At 34.7% G+C, this 21,412-nt stretch overlaps 1 long non-coding RNA gene across 1 annotated transcript; it reads left to right on the forward strand.

The window, feature by feature from the left end:
* Nucleotides 1–12,196: 12,196 nt before the first annotated feature.
* On the forward strand, nucleotides 12,197–14,381 carry LOC127843036 (uncharacterized). Its single transcript, XR_008032054.1, has 4 exons — nucleotides 12,197–12,624; nucleotides 12,897–13,099; nucleotides 13,397–13,563; nucleotides 14,067–14,381. It is a non-coding gene; the product is annotated as an uncharacterized LOC127843036 (long non-coding RNA).
* Nucleotides 14,382–21,412: the final 7,031 nt, after the last annotated feature.

Below are 21,412 nucleotides of genomic sequence, written 5' to 3' on the forward strand. Positions count from 1 at the left end.
TTACCTTGACCCATATTTGTACTTGTCAGACCTACATAACATCTAGACACAACTTCTGACCAAATTTGGTGAAGATCAGATGGAAACTACTTCAATTAGAGAGCAGACACCATGCTAAATCCTTGAAATGCAGTAAGTGACCCCGTGACCTAGTTTTTGACCCAGCATGACCCATATTCGAACTTGACCTAGATATTGTCTAGAAACAACTTCTGACCAAGTTTGATGAAGATCAGATGAAAACTATTTGATCAGAAATGTTGAAAGTCCAAACAACTTAAATGGTGATGTTAAAGGAATGTCAACTGTGTTAATGATCACAGACTCTTCAAATCCATTTTGGGTAGCTGTACATCTGTGAAAGTCACTAGATATATCATACAAGGGATGAATTTTATTTTGCTTTATTCACAAACAATTAAAATAGTCAACAACAAAGTCACAATGAATCGCACAATGCGGTGGTTTAATTGCTTTGGGGTTTTTTGTTTTCTGATTAAATTCATTTTCATCAATTTCTAATATACGTTTTGAAAAGATTACCCTAGGAAGAAGTGACTTCTCCTTTTTTCTGAAAGATTTTCTGAAGATCTATCAGATCTAGTATATCTACTACTGTTTATCCGAATACTATACATATCTGAAATATGTACACTTAATAATGCCTTACCTGTTTAACTTTAATAATCCAAATTGTCATTGTTGTTATCTGGTTTAAGAAACCTAATCAAATGTTTGTTAAATCCAGTTAATGCTTTCTCCATTATTTAATGACAATTGCTTGTAATTTGAATCGCCAGCTTTGAATTGAACGCGGGTTGAATGTTGAAATATGTCTGCCATTTGCATTTATGTTGAAGGTCATGACGTTGCAATTTAATTCTACTCGGATAATTTCTCAATGTTAATGTGTAGTATTGTGACTTGTTAATATAAAAAAATAACTGTGATTCCAGTCTATATACGATGGGTGTTACTTGTAATTATCGATGGATTAACAAACTGACAAAACTCACTGGACTTAATACAGTAGTGGGTAGTGGATCTACATAATTAAAAGACCTTTGATCAATTTAGTTTTTCTTTAATTATTTTTGCCGCTTTCTTTAATTGTGATGTATGCCAAAAACCTGCAATTATCAGATGGTCAATCAATTATCACATAATCATTAGACAACTAACGGCATGCGCTAAGAGGCACGAGTGTATCGTTATAGCAACCAATATTAAGGGATTGCTTTGTCACGGTCAATTTGCAATCCGTGCGGGGGTAAATTGTGTAACCGTTATTTAAACAACAAACAATAAACTTGCTTATCGCCTGCGGGAAAAAATAATCGGTGCAAAACACAACGAGTCTGCAGAAAGCAGTGTTGATTGAAGCATTATTTAAATCGACAGCTTACGTCACGGTTTGCTATTTTCAGCATATGACCAATTTTTTTGAAGTACAGTCGACGTTATGGGGTTTTGTTATCAGCGTATGGAAACAATTATCGGGTGTAATATACGGCCGTATGCCACTTAGTGCAAGCCCTGCTGTAACTATATAAATATATATATATATATATATATATATATATATATATATATATATATATATATATATAACATATCATAATATCATTAAACAAGAGCACCACCTAGCGGGTGCAGACTGCTTATCTATTTTTCTTTTTAAAGTAGAAGGGCCTATCTCAATACTTAAATCAAAAAGTAAGAGGGGTAGGGGTGGAGAGGGGTGTATAGGTGAATAGTGTGGGGTTGTGGTCATTTTTTACAGTATCTTCCAAAAATAACATATCTTTGACCTTTGACCTTTCAGGATGACCTTGACCTTGACCTTTCACCACTCAAAATGTGACACTTTTTCTGTTTAGTCATCATTGTCCTAGTAACTAGAGATGCATGGTCACTGGCGAAATACATAGTAGACAACAATGACGTACATTCGACCATATCTGGGGTCAACATAGGGTTAATTATACACGAACTGCTTATATAAACAGCTTATATAAACAGGTTAAATAAGCCTAAATAGTAAGAAATAATTTAAAAACCAGAAAGTGATGGACATTGTAATAACCCGTTTATAGTTATATGTTTTATGGTTATGAGCTTATGTCAAAGTGATGGATAAGGCTGTTTACTCCTTAAAACAAGTGGGTCAACGCCAAGGTAACTATTTTTGTATAAAACGGACCGTGTTAGAGCCTCGAGCCGAGCCTTTTGTGGTAGCGCACAATGAACATCCTAATTTCTGGCTTCACGGGATAGTGCAAGAGAGACGGACATTTGGACATTTGTTTTTCTGGATTATATTTTGTGTTGGAGTATCTCGTTTATTTCTTTACTGATTATTTCTTGTCTCAATTTCTTAAAGAAGAATTACATACTAATAAGAATAAGATACGTTTACAATACAATACATATACGAACATTTAATCAAGAATCAAAGTTGTTATATGCTAGAAAAAGACTTGTTGCCTTATTTTGCAAACTGATGAGTAATTTACGAACCTGGGACATTTAAGTCAAAACAAAAAATTACACAACGCGACTTAAAACGAACTTTGAGAACCAATAGATAACATAAGGACAGAAGTGCCACAAAAATGTGCAGCTCCATGAGATACACATGCATGCCAAATATCAAGTTGCTATCTTAAGCGACAACGAAGTTATGAGCATTTTTCTAAACATAAACGTGAAACCTAAATGCAAAGTGTGACGGAAAGACAGACGGACTGACGGTCCGATCACTATAATCCCTCCTTCGGGGGAATAAAAAAGAATTTTTTGGGTGGTGGGAAGGTCGGGTGAGATCGGGGGGAAGGTTGAAAGGGGGGTATAGTTAGATGGTGTGGTAATTTATTAGATGATCTTTCAAAAATAAGAAAAAAAAGGGAAAAAAAAATTGGAGGGGGGATATTCTGGGGTGGGGCGCGGGGTAGGTAAGTGTTGTTTTGTCATAGTATGAATCATATCTGATCATAAATAAAGAAGTCATGGGGATTAAGCAAATTTTAATAATTTGACCTTGAGAGTCTAGGTCATTCAAAGGTCAAGGTCAATTTCTACTTGCCAGGTACAGTACCCTATGGTAGTATGAAAGTATTTGAAGTTTGAAAGCAATAGCCTTGATACTTCAAAAGTAAAGTCGATCTAAACACATAATTTTACCAAATATTCAAAGTTACCAAGTCAAAAAAGGGACATAACTCTGTCAAAACACAAAACTTAAACAAATTTTCAATTTTCAAGTATAAAAAGGGCTCATAATTCTGTCAAAATGCCAGCCAGAGTTATCTAACTTTGCCTACCCAGTCCCCTCATGATAGTAAGTAAGTGTACCAAGTTTGAATGCAATAGCTTTGATACTTTTTGAGAAAAGTGGACCTAAACACAAAACTTAACCGGACGCCAACGCAGACGCTCAGGTGATAAAAAAAACCTTATAGCTCTTTTTTTTTCAAAAAACAGATGAGCTAATAAAAATGTTTAATATTGACAGTATGTTTACATTTGTATTTTACTTTACTTTGAGCTACATTTTTTGGTACAGAATTAGTTCTGTGCAAATTTTATTATATATAAAAAAATATATAAATAAAAAATCTGGTCCAACTAATTTTATATGGATGCTGAAAATATTCTGAACAGATTAAAAAAAAAATTGTATATTTTATTCTATATATAATCTGGTCGCAGTCTGTATAGACTTTTTTGGAACTTTTGTGGATACGAATTTCATAACTCCACATGACCAATACAAAATGTTTGACATCTAAACTGACAGTCAAGTCTTCAATTTCTGTTATGAGGTTATTTTAACATTTGATGTCCGTGTGACCCAACAAGTTTACTTATCTATATAGTTATAAAACCGCTCCTTGACTAATAATGTGTCCTGCCGGCCACTAAATCATAGGTCAAAGCATCTCCGCATGTTGTGATTTTGGCGGAACATCCTGCCACGTCGCCTTGAATAGTGAAATTAAGTTGACGTCATCATTATTATTGTTGTTTATTAATGTCAATTATACATTTTAACGTTATTAAAAAAGTTCAAACCTGGATTGCATATCTCTTCACATTAACAACCAAACTACAGTTTTAATACAATCGCCAAGCTGAGTACATAATTATCAAAAACCTTTGACCTTTATGTTTATAAACGTCCTAAATATCCATCCCAGTAACTGCCATACTCATTTTGCAGTTCCGTTTATAACTAGGGTTCGCAGCTTGGACCAAATTGACTCTGTTATAAAAGAGTTCCAGTTTATCAATATCTAAGGTTTTTCGAGTGAAAATTGCACAACTTTTTAATATGCATTTGACCTTTGACCTTCGATTTTCTAATTAAAAATTTTCTTGCAAATTTTTTATATCAAAACTATTTTTAATCTGATATAAATGTGTACATTTTAAAAACTGGTATCTTTTAATTTTCCTTTCCAGGATGGTTTTTAACTCCGACCAATTAGAAATAGTGTATTAAAATACCGAAGTTAAACAGCCAATTAGCAGCATTGTACTGAAACCCAGCATGTAAACTCCTTCTTTAGGTAGATTCATGTTCATGAATGTGATTTTGAAATTAATACATAAATCAAATATAAATCTACTTCAGGAGACTTCGTTAGTTTTTACAACGTTTAACCATAGCCAGATAAGGAAACCTGCAAAGCCCTCTTGAGGGCATGCTTTAAAATGGAGCGCATACATTTAAAATATGTGCCATGATATCCTAAGAAGAACCTCTGAGTATATTTCATGATGATTGGGCAAACAATATGACTTCTAGAGTGTTCTTAGTGTTAGCAAAAGCTGTATAAAGAAAAACTGACCGCCCCTCTGGCAGCCATGTTTTTCAATGGACCAGAACCATTTTTGAATTCAGCATTAGAACAGAATGATGGCCTGAGCAAGTTTCATGAAAATAAGGCAAACCATGTGACTGCTAGAGTGTTCACAAACTTACTTAAAAATATTTAGTTTGTTATAAAAGTTGCAATTCAACTTATTTTTTCCTGAACGATCACTAATGCTTTTATTATCTTCTTATACCAGCATCTATTGACTTTGTCATGCGCTAATGCTTTTGCGATATGAATGCAAATTTGTATTGTTATTGCACCTGTTTCATTTGTGTTCTTCATTTTTGCGACTCGAAACGACTGTCATGTGACCGTTGTTTTCAGTTTAAACATGACTTTCGAAGTGAAATAATTTTATACTGGCCGTTGGCCGCTATGGACAATTGACCGTTATTCTCAAGTGTATTATAGAATGATTTTCGTGGGGGGGGATCCAGACTGACCGTTGACTGCAATTGACCCTTATTTTCAAATGACCGTTGAACAATTATTACTATGTCAGCCTTCAAGACGTTTCTTTATTTATAGAAAACATTATGATCCTCAGCATGGCTATTTTTAACTTCATCAAGTAATGTACAAAACCACACTACCCCAGAGGTCATGAATAAGCAGTTAACATGCAACATGTGCACACATATTTAGAAAATATGTAGAGAATGTAAAAAGGTGGAAGTACATTTATGACAAGTGTTTGGATGTTCATATATGTGAAATACAGAAACAGAAATATGGTTAGACAATTATGCCTTATTAAAAGACTGCATATTATTAATACAGGGTTAATATTATGATACTCTAGCCTCATCCTGTGGAATTTCAATGAATATAACTAAAACTATACAGTATAAATTTACCCCCACAACGTATGAAGTAGGAATAATGCTTTTTACCAACTTTCTATCTGAATCAAGTCTAAAACCATGGCCCATGCCAAATAAATGGATTATCAGTTTCATAAAAAAAAATAAACTTATCCTGCATAGGAAAATACTCTAAATGTTGTTTTTTGGAAAACCTTTTTGATAATTTGTGGTGAGTTCATTTTGAAATGTGGAAACCTTTTCTATAATTTTGCTTTTGTTGTTTAAGCAGTATCTACAGTCGGTTTTGATCTGTGACATGCACAGTTATTGGATACACCTCTGTGTGGAGGGCGTGTATCCAGCTGCCTCAGCAATGATTGGCTGATATGATAACCCAGAACAATTTGATTGACAGCTGGCATGTCAGTTGTCAAGGGTGACAGGCGCAATGAACCTGAAAATCTTTAAGCGGGCAAGTGGAGTTATTGCTTGTCAAACTACACAAGCGAGAATAATTATGCTCACTGAAGTCACGCACAAATCTGCACCAAACTCTATAAAGCTATGAAAATCAGATTATAGAGACAATTAAAGCGCATGAAAAAAATGGGGTCCATGGCCGACTAAAGATATATTGTCCATTGCGTAAAATATCACCATATACAGAATCTGCAGTGAAGTCATGTCTGGCAATATGGATATTAAAAACTGGCCAGTCTCTGGACATAAACTGACAATAGGGGAAATACAAGGACAAGTGAATTCAAGATGCTTATAATATGTCATGGTTAATATAAGAAATGAGACATTTCATAATGAATACTAATACATGTACTAGAAAACAAGAGGGCCATGGGCCAAAAAGTGCTCACCTGAAATCCAGGAACCATATATTATGAGGTGTTGTTAAGAATAATCAAAGTACTTAATAAAACATTAATTTCTTGGCACATTTTTATTTTTGAGCTGAGATATCATTAGAACAAATGTTGTGACCAAGTTTCAGGAATATTTTTCAAACAAGGATATCAGTAAAACTCCCCAATTATGCTTTGTCGATATATATGGGTTAATTGTGTGGAAAAAAGTGAGACCTTGAGAAAATCTAATATTAGCCTCAGTGACCTTGACCCCAGTGACCTCAAACCTCATCAAATTAGGTAGAGGTCCATGCAAGGTACCTACATGCCAAATATGAAAGAGATCGGTAAAGTATTGAAGGTGCTATGAGAAACTGTAACAAAAGTGTGACGGAAAAATCTATTATTAGCCTTGGTGACCTTGACCTTGACCCCAGTGATCTCAAACGTCATCAAAAGGTAGAGGTCCATGCAAGGTATATACATGCCAAATATGAAAGAGATTGGTAAAGTATTGAAGGTGCTATGAGAAACTGTAACAAAAGTCTATTATTAGCCTTGGTGACCTTGACCCCAGTGACCTCAAACCTCATCAAAATGTAGAGGTCTATGCAAGGTATCTACATGCCAAATATGAAAGAGATCAGTTAAGTATTGAAGGTGCTATGAGAAACTGTTACAAAAGTGTGACGGAAAAATCTATTATTAGCCTTGGTGACCTTGACCTTGACCCCAGTGACCTCAAACGTCATCAAAAGGTAGAGGTCCATGCAAGGTATCTACATGCCAAATATGAAAGAGATCGGTATAGTATTGAAGTGATATGAGAAACTGTAACAAAAGTCTATTATTAGCCTTGGTGACCTTGACCTTGACCCCAATTACCTCAAACATCATCAAAAGAGAGAGGTCCATGCAAGGTATCTACATGCCAAATATGAAAGAGATCAGTAAAGTATTGAAGGTGCTATGAGAAACTGTAACAAAAGTCTATTATTAGCCTTGGTGACCTTGACCTTGACCCCAATGACCTCAAACGTCATTAAAAGGTAGCGGTCCATGCAAGGTATCTACATGCCAAATATGAAAGAGATCAGTAAAGTATTGAAGGTGCTATAAGAAACTGTAACAAAAGTGTGACCGAACGGAAGTACGAAAGTGCGGAAGGACAAACTGGCAACTATATGCTCCCGATATATATATATGGGGAGCATAAAAAGTTACTTGTAGATTGCTAACAAGATTTTTTTTTAATTGACCTTAATGATGCCATGTAATTGGTTTTAAACTCTGAAGCCAAAATTTCATTGGGCAAATGTTCTGACCAAGTTTCAAGAAGATTAGACAATAAATACATGTTTCACTATAGCCATAAAAGGTAAACTGCCCCGGCCCATGGCGACCATGCTTTTAAACAGACAAAATACTTGCCTGAGATATCATTTAAACAAATAATAAGTTTTTCATGAAGATTTGAAAATAAAGTTGGCTTCCAAAGTGTTAACAAGGTTTTATTATAGCCATATAAGGGAAACTAACCTGCCCCTGGCTGCCATGTTTTTCAATGAACCAGGACCATTTTCAAACTCAGCTCAGATGATATAAGAAAATATGTTCTGAGCAAGTTTCAGGTCCGTTTGTTTTGTGATCAGGTACGGGCTTTTTTAAATACCAGGAATACCCATGCAATGTTTAATGGGCATTTAACAATAATATATCATACTTGAGAAGATTCTTGGTATATCATGGTATACCAGGCACCACAGTTTTTCAAGGCCAGGGTTTTTTATCTGATTTTGGGGAATGGGCATGGCCTTTTTTGAGGGGAAAAAAAGCGCGCAAATGCCTGATTTGGGGGAAAAAAATCACGCGAAATGCCGGATTTTGGGGAAAATAAGGAAAGTCTTAAATAATCATTTTAACATATTTTGCTGTTTTTTTAAACAAATTCAAGGCAACAGATAATTTTATTATGCAATATGTTATATTTTCTACACTGGATAAGGTTAACTTATGTATTTAAAGTTAAAAAAAAATGCTTTCAATAATTAATAACCGTATTTTACCATGCATAGCGCGCAGTTTTTTACCTTCAAATTTTAAAATAAAAATTCAGTGCGCGTAATACATTGACACAACGCTTTCCTGGTTGCTAAATTGCAAAAAATCCATTTCGTAATCGTAAATCTTCACAATTGCCGCCATTTTTTTTATTGCAGAAAACTACACCCTATAATGTTATAGACTGAAAGGGCCGTTGTCGAAACAACAAAAAGCGGGAAAGGGTAGGAATGAACGGGGTAGTAACAGTTTTGACAAAAATTAAAAGATGAAAAAATGTCTTTGTTGGTGTTTTCACACTTCTTTATTGATTGTTCATTAAAAAAAATCGAGGTATATCAATCCCCGCGTCGTCGCGGTATTGTTTGTTTAAGTTTTTGTTGTCATGAAAACTCATTGATTTACAACGCAAAACGTCTTATTTGAACTGACGCTAAATATTTCAATCATATTTCTCAACTTCGCTTTTGCTTTATTTTGATAATTTAATCCAAATTTTAATGTTAGCAATTCCGAAAATTTGCACTCTATGTGAATTGACAGTTTGACGTCATCAAAGGAAAGCCGCTTCCTGTCTGAAGCAATAAAGCGACAAGTTTCTCGCCGACAAAATTGGCTTCCTTTGTCTAGCAATCAACATGCCGAACCAACCGTGTGTTGGTTCCTCAATGGCAATCGTCCAATTAAATAATAGCACGTGCAAAGCTCCGCCTTCGAACCTTTTTGCAGAGAACGGAGGTGGAGTTAAACGGTTAATTGAGCAAGTGTTATACGTTAGTTGAGTTCGGATTTGCCGAAATTTCTCGGCCCTAAGCATTGAAACGACGCATACATTTATCAATGATTTTCCGATCTCTGCATTAATATGCTACCGTGCGAGTATACTACGTAGGTTACAAACCAACAATAGAGATATAGACTCATTTTAGTTTCTTTCAATAGAGACAAACAAATGATATTTGACTAATGGCTTTACGCCGATAACACCAACTGTATGGAATTGAGCGTTCGGGTGCATTGTTTGACTCACTATAAATACCGATCAACTAGACGCAGTGACGGCGCGAAATACCGGGTCAAACTGGATTAAATCGGGAGCATCTCTTAATGGGGAAATATTTAAGTCGATGAAAAATAAAATGGGATCCACGGACGATTTGCGTAAAATTGGACATTGCGATGTTGCGGGTCTGCAGAAGACTATGTCATACGATGTTGTGAGCGGCAGGTAATGAAAATGTTACACTATTCAAATGTGAGGAATAGGTAATAGTGGTTCGAATTTAACGCGCAGGGTTCTTGAAAAAACACGCGCAGTGCGCGACAATAAGGACATATACGGTGTTCTCGAGAGAATAATCTTAAAAATTGTCGAAAATATAGTGCTTTGCAACCCATGCTCCTGATCGTATAAACGCTCCCTACTTCAAAACAAAACATTAAGCACCCGAAAAACTCAGATTAAATGATTGCGCAATATAAGAATGGCGGCCATTTTCGGCCCAATTTTCAGGTTTTTGATATTGAATTCTTTTATTTTCTCCATATTTGCTTTTAAAAATCGCATGCGCGTTATACATGGGAGCGCGCTATACATGGTAAAATACGGTATCTAAATTTGAAATAAATGTTTTGATATACTGTATAATGCATGAAATGCACATTTTCCACGAGGAAAATCTAGGTTTTCAATAGAATTCTCCTAAGTAACTGTCCATGATTTTATTGTGAACGAGTACAGATTACCGACCAATTAGTGTGCATGGTATAAGCCACTGAAATTATCGATAAATATTGAAACGGGGTTATTCACGCATGACTAATTTACAACCGAGGGAATCTTCGCGGCCTTAGGACCATACTCTGATACTAGTCAGCGAAGTAGTTTGGACAAAGGGCAATTAAGATAATATCAATAAGGGTGCGGAAAACAGCAGGTGCTCATGTCATGAAAAGGCAGGGTGGTGACCTTTGGAAAGGGCAGTGTGGCGCTAAATGGCTTAGAAAGGGGCAAAACGGCCTGAGAAAAACACTATTAGACTGTGGAAGTTTGCACAAGACCCACCCAGTAATTATGAGAGTTGAACCCATACAGTTTGGGACTATCAATTCCTTAGTGAGAACACAGAACAAACGGAAATAATTCTGCCAAAACTTATCATCGCAACAAATTCCTTTTTCATCAATCATCTACACCTTAAAATAATTCAACTTTGAAAGCCTAAGCGAGATACACCCAATATTGAAAAGGATTTATAAACAAACATTTTTTGGGGGAAACCTTTATGTTTACAACAGCCGAACATAAGCTGTCAATGTAGAAGTGCACAAACACAAAGACAAACACATTTGTGCACACCTTGTTCAAACATGTTAATTTTTGTGAAAAAGTGATTACCTTCAGTCTGTAGGATTATAGAGGGCAGTTTTTATCAAATGACAAAATGGCGGCTATTATGATTACTTATGATAATGAAATAAATATTTCCAAATGGGCAATTAAACTTTTGCCTAACATTGCAAAAAGTTAACCCACTTTCATACCAAAACACACTTAAACCAACATAAAACTGTGTTTTCTGAGCGGAAGTTGGTTTTTGCTAATAAAAGCGAGTTTTATGTGAGCTAAACTGTGCTTAACTGAGTTTAAAGTTGGTTTTTTAAAGTAGATGTGTGTTAAAGCGAGTTTTTTTGCTGTAAGAAGTTGGTTTTTTATGTGTCAAAAGTGAGTCTTTTTATTTATGAGTTGGTTTATGTGTGTTTAAGTGTGTCTTTTTGTTTCATAAGCGAGTCTTTTACAACAGAAGTGGGTCTTTTTATAAACAGAAGTGGGTTAAAGCGAGTTTAAGTTGGTCTTTTTATAAATAATTTGAAAGCCGCAACAAGGCTAAAAGACTCACTTTAACACACTTATCAATAAGTTGGTCTTTTGTTTATTAACATAACTCAACAATAAAACAATAATTCTTCAACTAGGTCTTTGTTTCATGTTTATAGCCATATATTATCAAGGTGAATTGTAAAGGGGCTTTTTTACAGCTTGTTTGCCATTGCACCTTTTGTACATTTATGGGCTCCCCATAATTTTAAGGAAACATTGGATAAAAATTGCTCTTTCAGAACATCACAGGTTCACAGATACTATAAAAATGTTAAAATGTTCAAACTTAGTTTTATACCTGAATATGAAATTGTTTGTCTTTCACTTTGAATCAATACATAAATATTAAATATATTATAAGAACAATCACACATCTATAAAAATGTGAATACTTCCATTTAATTCATGTTCTTTGGAGAATTCAATAGACTTACAGTGTGTTTTTTTATTAATTTTTTAGGGGGAGAGTGACACTGTTTCTATAATAAATAAAACTAGTTTCAGTGTGAAAGTGTTGATTAATATATGGAAACTTATGTGGGCTTGCCAGCATCAATTATATCTCCTCAACATAAAAACAATAACTATTTTAACTTTCTTATACTGATATTTAACCCCAATACAATTAATGCTGGTGTTGAAATCAGTAGATATTTCTCAGATTTAGTAATTGGCTGACACACATAAGAGATTAGCCCTCCCCCCCCCCCCCCCCCCCCAATTAAATCATAAACATTAATTCTTATCACAGTATCAGTGCTCCATCTATAGGCCTAACAAAGGGGTGTTGATAGACTTTTGATTGGCTGAGCCACCATCTATTTGAAAACAAGCGACTTTGATTGGCTGGAGACAGGAAGTTATGTTTTGAAAACAAAGGGGGTTTTCATCAACTGACTTTGAGCTTTAAGGTATAATTGAGTAACATTAAGACTTATAATTCTAGTTTAAAATGTCTTGAATAACTTTCAGCATGAAGTATTGTGTGGTGAAAACAATGTGTATGTACTACAATGTGTAAATCAACAATAAGTTTGTTGCAAAGGAGATTCAAAGTGGATGGTTAAAGTGATATGGTCTCATAATTCATCAACTGCCTGTTATCTTGGAATACTGAAGAACAGTTGTTTTAGGTTTGTATTTTCATTTTTACATCACTTTTTTATTTAGTTTTATATTGAATTAATTATGATCATTATCATATTTATGTATTGTCACTGGGAAATGTAAATGGATAAGTATAAATGTAATGCAATTATAAGGAAAAACAACACCATTTGAATAATTATGGCTGTATTTTATGATTATTGTCATCTTAAATGTTATTTATACCTATTTCTGGTCATTAATGAACAGATTTCTTTCCCACATATTCAATGAAAACTTTTATATTTTAAATTTGAAGGTTAAACTCCCAAGGTGAAATTTACATTGATTGGAAGATTCTTTGGATAGAATATTCCTGCCAAAAGACAGCAGAAGGGGGACTAACTGATGTATGGATTTTGACACCAGATTTTACCCTGCACGAGCAGCCCAACTTGAGTAGATCAGGAGTGGGAAAACCGAGCCCTGTCCTTGACCAAGGAAAGTTGGATTTGTTGAGAGGTAAACTATACAGGTTTTAGCATTTGAAAGGCGTCACACTTCCGACCAGTCCACACAGCCAAATGAGACCACATATCTTGGTACATTTTCAAACAGTATTTTCTACCACACGTAATTTCTTTTAATTATTTATGACAAGTGTTAAGTCACATGTGATCACAGGATTTAAATTGCAAAAATAAACAAAAAAAAACAACAAGCCAACAAACTTGTTTTGATTTAAATTAATAATATTTATAGTAACGAGATATACCATAACAGCAATATTTATCACTTACATTATAAAATATCTTTCAGGACCTGATCTCAAATGAGATCATGCACAAGACGCACCTCGCAAAGGCTATGACAGTATAGTTTTCAGACCTGATCAGCTGGTGACTGCTCTATGAAGTGCTGTTCAACCTCCCCTAAGGGGGAGATTCGAGAGGGTCTCCTGATTGCTGAACACTACGCCATGGTTGGTATGATTCTTTTTATAGGGACAAAGGGGATTTAAATATATAGGTGTTCTACTGCCTCCATATTCATTTTGAAACAAACATAATGCAATTGATTCAAATTTGACTCCAGCACATAATCTGTCTTGCGTTAATTTAATACTACTGCTAAAATTTAAGAGTTACTAAAAATTGTGTTTGTGTATAAAAGTTTTGAGAATTTAACACATAGGCAGACAAAAATAACCTTAGTATAAAGTTAACGATCAAGCTCGTATTTTGAACGATATAAAAAATTCAAGCAACAGTAATTTGCCTCCTTGTTTCAAAAACCTCTTTTGAAATCCTTCTAATGTAGATGATGTTAAAATGGGATATCTGAACTGATGATATTGATGTAAAAGTTTATCCCACCAAAATCAAGTCATTCAGATCAGACTTGATTTGGGTGAAATAAACTTCTACATGTTTTTTTAATACTGTAATGTACAGTAAAATCCTGCATTGATTGTTCATATACATTTCAGTTGTCATCTCCAAAAAGTTTGCCCTGCCCATATCAACAGTGGAAGAAAACATGAGATGGGCCTTGAGGAGGCTTCGTGTCATGTACTGCGGGGAGAATATATAAACTGTTTAGTGCTGAGCAATATGTTCCTTTGTTCATAGGTGTAAATATGTGTAAAGGGCTATTCCAGGAAAAGATAGGATGAAGGATTCCTTAATGTTGTCATTTTATAAATCCGGTACCACCAACACAGTTAAAAACAATTATTATTAATTTTATCCTCTGTATCACCCCTCACTAACTGAAACTGTATATAATCATGGTTCATACCCTTCCTCCCACAGGGTTCCCTCTGGGCTTTCAAAAGTTGTCGCCACTTACTTTCGCCAAACTAAAAAAGTTGTCGCCACACTGGGGCAACATTTGGGCAATGAAGATCATGTTATTATAATACAAAAAAACTGAGCATTTACAGTATGTTAAAGGAATTGATTTAATAACAGTAGTATTTATAATAACAACACATTTAACATTGTTCATTAAATAAAGGCACATTCAATCAGTTGTAACTCTTGTTGATTGACACCTTCTTAGCAGCCTGAATATGTTGCCACAGTTTTGGTGCTTCAGAAGCTTTATGGTTTTCTGAAAATACAAAAAGGGAGATATAATATTAATATAATACAAATAATAATCGATTAATGTGTAGTATATAAATGATATAAATGTGTGCTAGCATATGACCTACTACATAGAGCCCTTAACACAACAGTCAAATAAAATAAGCATTTGTGTATATCAAATTGATTTCCATGTGCTTAACTATGTTTACCTTTCTTAAAACAGTACATTCGGTAGTGAATGAATTGATTAGTGTTGAGGATATAAAGAGTTCACACAGCATAGATTGTGTGTTGGAAATCATATTGAAGGAAGTGAAATTCTGATAAACAACTGTCTTTGTTTGGTTTTGTTTGTTAGCTGGTGAATGTTAGCGAGAGGGAACGTTTGCATTTTGAATGAGTCTCAAAATTAGCAGAATCTAATGTTCACTTTCTAAAAGTCGTTTTACACTCTAAACTTGCCATTTTGACGAGTGAAACAGAAATATGTCACCGTTTAAATAAAACCAATACATGTAAAATGTTTTACTATTTTCTATATTTACACCCGATTCATCTAAAAACAATCGATACTTACCTTTTTGATTGTCATTGTTGTCCTTGAATCTCCTTCGAACACTGTGACAAACACTTCACATTTAAGCGTAAAGTCGGCATATTTCAATATTGCCTTATCTCTGAAGCAATAAAACTGCCGACCAATTAAGATAACTTGCAACAACACCCCCGATAATCGCAATTATCACCATAACATGCCACTTTGCGGTAGTCTGCAGTCAGCACCACGCTCCATTGATAACAGCTGTATCGCTTACATCATGGAAATCTATAGTATTACGACTGCCGTAAAGCGGCTGTTAGGTAAACACAGCGTCTTTTGTCATTTTAAGAAAATATGAACGCAGAAAAATGACGATATTTTTAAAATCGCCATTTACGAAATTTTGTCGCCAGATTTTTTATTTTGTCGCAATTGGCGCCATTGGCGATCGACAGCGGGAACCCTGCTCCCATTTTTACCTGTGGTAGCCCAAAGAGGAGAATGTTATTTATTTTAATTTATTATGTTAAATGTGCTCGCATATTGTGATAATGTATCTTGGGTAGATGTTTTCCTAGTTTTGTTAAAAATGCACTGTAAAAATGTTCACATTATTTGTTTTTTTTAATATAAACATTGTTTTTTGCAAATTGTGTGTGTCTTTTATTTATAATCACATGGGGCTTGTAATGATCTGTTGTGATTTTATCTCAAATAACCTTTTTACCATTAAGGTGTAAATATTTTTTTTTACAAAGGTTACAGGTCAAACAAGCAAAATTTTATGATCCCTTAAGCGAACAAAAGACTCACAAAAACCAACTTAAACACACTATTGTAGACAGAAGTGTGTTTAAGTTGGTTTTTTGTGAGTTTTGGTATGTTGGTTTTTTGTGAGTTTTGGTATGTTGGTTTTTTTGTGGGTTTTGGTATGTTGGTTTTTTGTGAGTTTTGGTATGTTGGTTTTTGTGAGTTTTTTCTGTGTTTAACTCAGTTTTAACCAAGTTGGTAAAAAAACCCACTTTAAACACAGAAAAAACCAACATACCAAAACTCACAAAAAACCAACATACCAAAACTCACAAAAAACCAACATACCAAAACTCACAAAAAACCAACTTACCAAAGCCCACATTTATGTAACAAGTGAGTTTTTTCTGTGTTTAACTCAGTTTTAACCAAGTTGGTAAAAATACCCACTTTAAACACAGAAAAAACCAACTTACCAAAACTCGCAATAAACCAACATACCGAAACTCACAAAAAACCAACTTACCAAAACTCACAAAAAACCAACTTACCAAAGCCCACATTTATGTAACAAGTGAGTTTTTTCTGTGTTTAACTCAGTTTTAACCAAGTTGGTAAAAATACCCACTTTAAACACAGAAAAAACCAACTTACCAAAACTCACAAAAACCAACATACCAAAACCCACTAAAAACCAACTGCCAATACCGCTTGGTTTAACACGGATAAAACTCGTGTTTAACTCGAGTTTTACACACTTATTTGGGAAGGGAATCACAACTTTAACCGCTAATTTTTGGTGTCAATAACGGCAACTGAAGAAAATTCACAAAAAAGGTTAAATGAGCATTAAATAACAACTTTACAACAAATCACAAAATAAACATTCCATTTAAATAACATAATAACATGCTCATAAATTTGGTAAAACAAATATTTTCTTTTCATTATTACAATGTCCCCACTTTTTGTGGCAAAAATAAGCAGTGTTTTGTTTTCACCACTTTGGGAATGGGGCCTGGCCCCTTTGGATTGGGAAAAATTCTTTTTTTTCCACTAATTTTGGGAAATAAGTGTTGATTTTTTGCTAACAAACACTCTTAAATTGGACCTACAAGTGATTTGAATATAATGTTAACTTAAGTTCAACTTACAGAGCCAGACCCGAATTGGAACGAAAACAAGATGTGTTTGTGAAACACAATGTCCCCCTATATGACTTTGACCTTGAAGGATGACCTTGACCTGACCCTCCACCACTCAAAATGAGCAGCTCCTTGAGATACACACGCATTTCAAATATAAAATTGCTAACTTCAATATTGCAGAAGTGACATTACATGAGCAATATTGACCCATATATTTGACCTTGAAGGATGACCTTGACCTTTCACCACTCAAAATGTGCAGCTCCATGAGATACACATGCATGCCAAAAATAAAGTTGCTATCTTCAATATTGCAAAAGTATTAATAAAATAAGCGATTTGGGCCACATATATTTGACCTCTGACCTTGAAGGATGACTTTGACCTTGACCTTTTACCACTCAAAATGTGCAGCTCCATGAGATACACGTGCATGCCAAATATCAAGTTGCTATCTTCAATATTGCAAAAGTATTTATAAAATAAGCGATTTGGGCCACATATATTTGACCTCTGACCTTGAAGGATGACCTTGACCTTTCACCACTCAAAATGTGCAGCTCCATGAGATACACATGCATGCCAAATATAAAGTTGCTATCTTCAATATAGCAAAAGTTATTGCAAAATGTTAAAGTTGGCGGAAACCAACCAACAGACCAACCAACCAATAGACCGACCAACCAACCAACAGACCAACCAACCAACAGACAGGGCAAAAACAATATGTCCCCCACTACTATAGTGGGGGACATAAAAATCACTGATAAGTTTTATTTAATTATTCATTACATTACTGGAATAGGGTATTATAACTGCATTTATCTAAGAAATGCAGAAAAAGCATAGTAAAACAGGTTCCTGTTATTAGTTCATGCATAAACCTATTAGCTGTTGTTTGTAATGGTTTGGAGGATTGACATTCCACAACCTAGATGTATTGTGCAGGATAAACAGAACTTTGCACTGATAACCCAAATTAAAAGACTCCATCAGCTCCATTAAAGCCCTTTCAAGCCAAGTCATTATTTGCGCCAAGTACTTTGCACCCTAACCCTTACCCACCAAATATATATTACACAATTTAGAAAAAATATAAGAGTATTATAATTAACATTTTGAATATTGTATTTGTCAGGTATCAACAGCAGTACAACATTGTATTTTCTCTTCTTGCAGACAGTGTTTCTCGTTAAGAGATTAGAGTTAAATGATTAAACTGCAAACATGGATACATTAAATGAAATACCAATTTAAAAAATAAACAATGTCATTCTTATAAGCTCTATAAAAAAGGAAATGAGCTATAAAATTGTGAACTTGGCATGTTTGTATGTTATCATGCTTTTAATGACACGCAAGGCCCCTTTATGGACAATGAACACCTGCGTTTGACTAAAATCAAACATTGAATATATTATCCCTCATAAATTAAGGTTCATCATATCTGATTAAATGTTTACCATATATACCTTTTTATAAAAGCAAGTTAAGCACTTTTTTTACTGGCTTTTGGCATGCAATTATTTCAATATATTATCCATGTTGCATTGTGTGTCACCCAGACAGCTTACAAAATAACAAGTTTGGTGCTTATATTACACACATTTACATATCAGCAAAGGAATCTAGACATGGCTGCTTTTGAATCATGTAATCTAAGAAGGATGTACCAAAATAAATGGTTTAAACAGGAACTGGAGACGCCAGCACCTGTATGACAGTTGCGAACAACAGGCTCTCTTACTTCATGTCTCGCAATGTTTTGCTATGCTTTACATACCATTGTGTATCAAAATTAAAATAATTACAACAAGAGAGCCTGAAAATCCTAAAAGTCGCTCACCTAAAATACAAAGAAACTGACCTGTTCAGTGCGGCCCAAGACAACATAAGACCACATGTTCTGACAAGTGTCATGAAGAGTAAACTATGCATGAAACATTTAGAGTGTTAACAAGGCTTTACTATAGCTATATAAGTATAAATTGCTCTCCCCTGGCAGCCATGTTTTTGAACAGACAAGAAACATTTTTATATTCATCATTAAAACAAATTTTCTGACCAAGTTTCATGAAGTTTGGACAATATATGTGACTTTAAAAGTTTAAAGATTTTACTATAGGCATATGATGAAAAATGCCTCACAAATGTTTTTCAATCAATCAGAATCGTTATCGATCTCGTCCAAGGTATCATTGGGACATATCTTCTGACCAAGTTGCATGAAGATCGGACAGTAAATGTGGCCTCAAGAGTGTAAACAAGGTTTTACTGTATCCATAAATAGCCATATAAGGAAAAATGCCCTGCCCCTTGCGGCCATGTTTTTCGAGCAACAAGAACCTTTTTCAAACTCGTCCAAGATATCATTGGGACAAATCTTCTAACAAAGTTTCATGACAATCGGACAATAAATGTGGCCTCTAGAGTGTTAACAAGGTTTTACAAAAGCCATAAGAGGAAAAAATATGGCGCCCCCTTGCGGCCATGTTTTTCAACCTATCATTGACTCAAATATTCTAACCGAGTTTCATGATGATCGGACAATAAATGTGGCCTCTAGAGTGTTAACAAGGTTTTACAATAGCCATATAAGGAAACATTATCGCGCCCTCTTGCGGCCATGTTTTTCAACCAACCAAAACCATTTCCAAACTTGTCCAAGATATCATTGACATAAATATTCAAACCGAGTTTCATGATGATTGGAGAATAAATGTGGCCTCTTGAGTGTTAACAATGTTTTACTCAAGCCATATAAGGAAAAAATACAGCGCCCCCTTGCGGCCATGTTTGTCAACCAACCCAAACCATTTTCAAACTGGTCCAAGATATACTTGGCACAAATCTTTTTATAAAATTTCATAAAGATCGGACAATACATTTAGCTTCTAGAGTGTAAACAAGGCAAATGTTAACGCTGCACGACACACAATGCACAATGGACGACAGACAACAGGCAATCACAATAGCTCACATTGTGCTGAGGTGAGCTAAAAACAACAGCAAATATTTGCATGATGTTAACTATCATGTAACATATATCACCTATGCACTGATGACATATGTTTGGACACTACAAAGAGTATATCAACCAAATGTTAGGGTCATCATACATGTTTTGTTAATTGTCTTAATATTAAAATGCCTTGAACAAACTCATGCAAATATTTTACCTATGTTAGTTTGACTTGTACATTAACTCTAAGGACCAGAGCTACAGATAAGCTGCGTATTTGCGTAAATACGCAATAAAAAATAGGTGGATACGCAATTTTTTAAAAATCTGTGCGTACCGGTACGCAAAACAAATCGCCGATACCCAATTCGAGCTGCCTTCTATGCGTAATGAAAAATCCCGTTTTGTTTTGGCCGTCTTGAATCGAGTCTTAATCGACAAGCGCTTGTTTTTATCTGGTATCATTCTATACATAGATGGTGACGTCACTACGTTATTATCACAGACCGGTGTGGCACAATGGGTAATGTATTTACCGATCGTTTAGATGATAACAAATGCGAGTCAAACAAAATGGCGTCTCGAGACAGACGAAAAGTTTCGCAAAAAAATACAAAAACATTTAGATTCCTTTGTCATGGTTAATCAATCTAAATATAAAACAATTGAAAAGGGCTTAGTTGATAACTATAATGAATTTTGTTTGGGGCATTTTCGGTCAAAATACACTATATTATACTACCACAATACCGTTCCAAACCCCTATGATGGGGTGTGTTGGGTTTCTAAAACAAAAGTACTGGCCCATATTATTGGAACAAAAACAAGTAGAAACACATTCGATGAGTGGGTTGAGAAATTCCCTTGTCTTCAGATTGTTGAATCTGATAGCAGAAAGATGGAACAACCTATACTGCGATTGAATACATAACAGTGACTTTATGTAGGTATGGTTTTGAGAAGCTAAATTCACGTTTTATTGCAAATACCCAATTCACTTGTTTGTTTTGGTACAAATACCCAATTATTTTTCTATATGAGCGGGCATCATACTTTTGGATACCCAATCACGTTTTCCATTACCCAATTCATTCTTATTTTGAAGGGTATTACCCAATTACCCCAAAAAGCTTATCTGTAGCTCTGCTAAGGACACAGGGGTTGCATGAAGCACAATAGTTATTTTTTGCAGCATCTTAATTTAAACATATATGATAAGTACTGACCTAAACTTACAACAGCTAATGATCTGCCTTACAGCAACATTTATATTTATGATTTCAAGTTATTTAAATCTTCCTCATATAAATTATAATGCTGGATCAGTTGTTTTATGCCCAT

The sequence above is a fragment of the Dreissena polymorpha genome, chromosome 8 (genome assembly GCF_020536995.1).
Source record: "Dreissena polymorpha isolate Duluth1 chromosome 8, UMN_Dpol_1.0, whole genome shotgun sequence".
Classification (NCBI taxonomy): domain Eukaryota; kingdom Metazoa; phylum Mollusca; class Bivalvia; order Myida; family Dreissenidae; genus Dreissena; species Dreissena polymorpha.